This window comes from Balaenoptera ricei, chromosome 11 (genome assembly GCF_028023285.1).
Source record: "Balaenoptera ricei isolate mBalRic1 chromosome 11, mBalRic1.hap2, whole genome shotgun sequence".
Classification (NCBI taxonomy): Eukaryota; Metazoa; Chordata; class Mammalia; order Artiodactyla; family Balaenopteridae; genus Balaenoptera; species Balaenoptera ricei.
The window spans coordinates 44,254,213-44,260,212 of NC_082649.1; positions in this window are offsets into that span (position 1 = coordinate 44,254,213).

Below are 6,000 nucleotides of genomic sequence, written 5' to 3' on the forward strand. Positions count from 1 at the left end.
TTTAATATTATCACCATAGTAACAACGACAAAATGGTAATTATGTGAGGTGATGGATGTGTTAACCAACCTTATTGTGGAAAACATTTTGCAATATATATGTGTATCAAATCATCACATTGTACGACTTGAACTTACACAAATTTGTATTCAGTGAGTAAGTTCTAGGGATCTAATGTACAACATGGTGATTATAGTTAACAATACTGTATTATACATTTGAAAGTTGCTAAGAGAGCAGATCTTAAAGGTTCTCACCACAGGAAAAAAAATGGTGATTATGTGAGGTGATAGAGGTGTTAACTAACACTACTGTGGTCATCATTTCGTAATGTATAAGTGTGTCAAATCAACATGTTATACACCTAGTGTTATATGTCAATTATATCTCAATAAAGCTTGAAAAAAGTACTTAAAAGATCAGGCATGTAAACATTCCTTCCAAGTTACCGCTATTCTGTTCAGTTAGTCACTTAGAATGAATATGAATTAAAGGAAAGTTTGAATCAAAAGAAGTGAACTTTTTCTCCCCAAAAAAATGCTTTCAGGGTTTAGTTTGTGGCTTATATGCCTTGTTGTATTTGCATTTGCACAGTACACTGTTGGGTACCATTCCTGGAATTATCTTTCAATGTGGAATTATCCTTCTCATAGTCTGCTTGGAGACTGATCTAATTAAATATGGCACCTGAAAGAAGCAGCACCTCCCCAACAAAGGGCACATGACTTTTAACTGGAGTCAGGAAGACTTGAAGCCTCCCCAAAACTTGGAATTTGCTGTTACAATGGCATCACGTGAGACGCATTCACTGAATTAACATCTGGGTATGGTTATCAGTTTGTTTTCATTTGGAATATTCATTTTTAAGGTTTGGCCCATGCTTCCCATTTATTTTTCAGAAGGTATATAAGATTCCAAATACTTGAAGCAACCCATGGTAGCTGCCAACATGGCTCAGTTCTTGGAAAGGACTTACAACAGAAAATCTCTATGAGCTTAGTCACACCCGAATAATTTGGGCAAATTGCAGTTGGGAGGGAGATCGGGTTGATGCTAATTACTTAGCAAGGACTGGTAAGTCCTTTATATAAACCACAAAGGTAAACTTTAATCCAGTTCCAGGAATTCTCGTAGATTTTTATGTAGTGTGGGCTAACAAGCCATGATTTATGTGAGGTCTGTGGCCATGATGATTCTTGTCTTTGGCCAGTAAGAAAGCAATGTTCATGAAAATGAACAGCCATTCTCCAAGTTGCATTCCACAGAAAGTTGGTAGGCAATTAATATGGGAAAAAGTAACTTTTAAAAAGGGTCTTGCAGGCAAAGAGGTTTGGCAAATGCCAGGTGAAATCGAAGGTGAGTTTTTCTACTGGTGATATTTTAGAATGTTCAGTGGTCTATTGTGTATTGTGCCTCTCCAAACTTATTTGAAGATCACCTTTTTTTTTTCTTTTGCAGAGTATCTCACCTTCATCTTTTCCTTGCTGTGTGTCCTCATGTTTTAGGTCCAGTCATTAAACACTCAGACATTCATATTTCTCATTTTCATAATGGAGTAACACTTTATATCTTGGAGTTAATATGAAGATAAAGTAAAAGTTTATATACATACATAATTGCCTTATAAATGATCAAGTATAATACAAACGGCTGTGTTGTTATGCATGGACATAACTCTGGTGGTAAAGATTAATATACACCTCTTCACAACTTTTGTTCTATTTAGACCTGTCTACAGCCCTTCACAGCTTCAAAGCATGAAAATGTTGTCTTTCTTGAGCAACGTCACCTCTGATCACGCTACTCAGAGCTCTGTTTCTTACAATTCTGTCCACAGCTTCATCACTGAATTTGTCCTTCCCGATGCTAATAGGTACATGTACACAGCATTTTCCAAAATGTGACTGTGGGGGAAACACAGGATTAAACAGTGTTCAACAGTTGTGAAATATTTCATTTCAGCAGAATGTCTCAGAGCCTTATTTATGCATAACATTGTGAGTCTCCAAGAGGGAACTCTAACTGGTAGTGTATTTTCCAAATTTATTTTACAATGGAACGCCTCTTTTCTTGGAGTATCTATGGGTCCCAGTGGTCTTAAGAACACACGTTTGGAAATGCTACTGAATAGGCTTGGTGGAAGTGAAATGGCTTCACTGCTAGAGAAAAAGCATCTCAGGGACTGTATCCCCAGTAATCTCACATTTTCCTTTGATATTTATCTGGAGTTTAAGTACGATATGACATGTAAACCTGAATATGTAATTATGGGAGCTAAATGTGCCTACTGTACCCAGGTAATTACATTATCATCAAAACATTTTGACAATGTCACAGCTAAACAACTCCAGAGATGGCAAAATCTGAATAACCTAAATTTCCTAGGGTACAAAGTACCTGACTATATTGAGTTTTCTAGTTAATTCAGGTTAATTTAGTGTACAAATATTTATAATATGCATAAAATCTATAGGTATACGTTTTAAGTTCTGTCAATTCAATAAATAAACATAGTTGAGCGTGTTTTGTTGATTTGAGTTATTTATGTAGGATAGTTACTTTATTCAGTGATAATTATACAGTCCTGCAAGAGTAGAGGGTTCTGGGGATTTAGTTTGACTCTTTCCTGATCCCTGACCTATCCTAGAAGGTATTTTTAAAAATCAACAAAAGCCTGTTTTCTGGATATTTGTGTTGCATCTCAGCATTTTGGGCATGCCAATGATTACCAATGTGTGAGCCACAACTGCTGAGCCTGCGCGTCTGGAGCCTGTGCTCCACAACGGGAGAGGCCGCGATAGTGAGAGGCCTGCGCACCGCGATGAGGAGTGGCCCCCGCTTGCCGCAACTAGAGAAAGCCCTCGCGCAGAAACGAAGACCCAACACAGCCATAAATAAATAAATAAATAAATAAATAAAATTTTTTTTAAAAAAGTAATATTTCTTTTGGGCCAAGGGATGCCGAAGTCAGAAGCCAATGAGAGCAAATGATTCATCTATTAGGACACAGATTCAATCACTGTAATAAAGACAAAAATAAAATGGCTTAAACAAGATAGGAGACCTTGGTTTTTCTCTCCAGGTAACAGAAATTTTCTCTCTCAAGTAATAGTCTGAACAGAAATAGTCCAGACTTGATATAACAACTCCTCATTGCTGGGCACCCAGGCTCCTTTGATCTTGTAACCTATCCATCCTTAGATATGCACCACTACCATATCCTTGTTCCAGACAGGAGGATGAAGGAAGGAGCATGCTCCTTTCTATAATCACAAACTTGCATACGATGCTTCCACACCAAACCAGAACCTGGCCACGTGGCCACACCTGGCTGCAACAGAGTCCATAAAATACAATCTTGCTGGGAGAACATGTGTTGTTAAAAGCAAAAAGGAAAAATGGATATTGCAGAACAACTACTGATCTCTATCTCAGGCTGGGAGGAAGCTGAGAAAGGAGGTGCTCAGAGAGAATCAGCAGCCAGGAATCCGCATGCAGCAAGAAGCAGAAATGACACACAGAGAGACAGATGGAATCAGAGAGCCATGGAGTGGGTGTCTGTGACTTCCCAGTTCCTGGACAACTGTCTGTCCTTCTTGTGATAGAAACTAGATTCTGTGAAGTTCTTCTGCAGCCCTTTCAACAAGCCCCTTTGTTTCTACAGCTAGATTGAGTCAGTTTATGTTTCTTGCAAATGAAATAATGCAGATAATATTTATTGCATTTACTGAGCACTCGTGATGTGCCAGGCACTGTGCCAATGGCTTTATATGAACTCTCTCATTGAAACCTCATAGCAACCCTATGAGGTAACTTCTGTTTCTCAATTTTTGCTCCTGAGGAAAAGGAGGCTTGGGAAGTTCTCACAGACAGCAGGTGGCAGAGCCTAATTTGAACTTAAACCCTAAAGCCTTGTTCCACAGTGATGCTCTTCATCACAAAGCCAGGCACAGGCATGTGCACCTACAGCAGGATGAGGCCAGTGTGGGGCTGGGCACTGGTCTGAGTCACTAAAATGGGACAGGTTCTGAAGCGCTATGCCCAGCAATGTGACCTGGGAAGAAGCTCAGCTGGAGGCAGGAACTCAATGTGTGGGGCACAGAGGTAAGCGGTTGGGTAGGTCTAACCCAAGTTGTTGATTGTCCATCAGTTGCAGTGATGGTGGATTCCAGAGTAGGCTGGAAGGCTGGCAGATGGACAGCAATGAATAACATCAGTACGGTTCCTGGAAACTGATGAAGTCAGAGCACAGGGAAGCACTGTTATAGACCATATTGTGTCCTCCCCAAATTCACATGTTGAAACCCTAATCCCATTGTGATGGTATTAGGAGGTGAAGCCTTTTGGAGGTGATTAGGTCATGACAGTTGAGCCCTCACAATGGGATTAGTGCCCTTAGAAGAAGAGACATGAGAGGGCTTGCTTCTCTGCCCTCCTCCAAGTAAGGACACAAGGAGAAGAAAATCATCTATAGACCAGGAGGTGAGCCCTCACCAAGAACTAAACCTAATGGCACCTTGATCTTGGACCTCCCAGCCTTCAGAATTGTGAGACATAAGGGTCTGTTGTTTAAGCCTCCCAGTCTGTGGTAGTTTGTTATAGCAGCCTGAGCTGACAAGGGCCTCAAAGACATGGCAGAGACTAGACAACCCTTTACTCCTTCCAGGGAAATAGAGTTGAATGGCTCCAGTTAGCAGGTTAATAGCATCTTGACTAATTACAGTTTTTGGATGAACCACGTTAACCTCTGACTTCTGGGAGAGCTCTGGCCTAATGGCTTGTTACCTAGAGGCATGTCTATCACGACACCTTCTGTCCTTATATGGCCCAAACAACATGAACCGGGGCTGCTGTTGGGACTTAAAGCAAAGACAACTTCCACAAATCAGCACCTATAAGTGCGGAGGGGAAGACATTGGAGAAAAGGCCTTCTTCCTACTCTTATCAGTAAGCAGTCCAAACACCCTAATTAATATTAAGAAAAAAAGGTTTAATGCACTGAATCACAGATTCTAGAGGTGGTACACCTGAAACCAATCATGGGAATTTACATAAGAACAAAGAATTCTGAAGTCTCCAAAGAGGGAAATTGACTTAGTTTCAAAGTGTTCAGATTGCCAGTCTTCCTCTGTGTGGTCAGGCCATTCAAGATGGCTGTTCTCTTGCTCTCTGTACACCCCCTGCTCAGCCAGTCCCTGCTTCACTCACATGACTATCCAATCCTCTTAATTATAGGGCTCAATTAGTAACTACCTATATGCTTGCCCCCTGCCGCAGCCACTGGTTTCTGTGGTAACTGATGAGCCCACCTGACATCAATTCCCCCAAAACGTGGAAGCCTCCTCCTCCCCCAAGTAGCGAAGATGGCTGCCATGCCCTGCCCACCAGCTGCCGTGCTCGATGGAGTGTCGCTCCAGGACCTTGCTTCAGACAGGTAAGACACCTCCATGTACTAACCAGTGATGTCCCTGACGCGGTCTCCTGTCTCTTTCTTTGGTCTTGAGGTTGGGCAACCATAAGGTTTGCAGGCCTGTGGGGTGCAGCCCAACATTCTCCCAATTTTTTCTGCTAGACTCAAAGTTTCCTGCCTTTCCAGCTGCATATGTGTCTTCAGTGTAGCAGCTGCCAGCTGGATATATTTAGAAATAGGTAACTTTTATTAGAATTTTAGAATCATAGAAATCAGGCTCCAGAGGTTTTCCAACAAGCCTTAACCTAATATTTGCCAGTGTGTATTCCTGCCTGTAAAAATAGTTCAAGGTCAGGTAGGAAAGATATTTTCCTCTACTCTGTTCCTGACAGGCTAGAGAGATGAAAGATCAAAAGAGTCACACTCCTTTTACAGCTGGAATTAAGAAAGGGACTTGTAAGTAAATCATAGAAGAAACCTGGGATGTAGAAGATAATTAGCAGAGGACCAGACCTCTGAGAGCCACCTGAGGTAACGCTCAGAGATCCCACGCTAGGATACTATTGACAGACGGGAGGTTAAGAAGATGT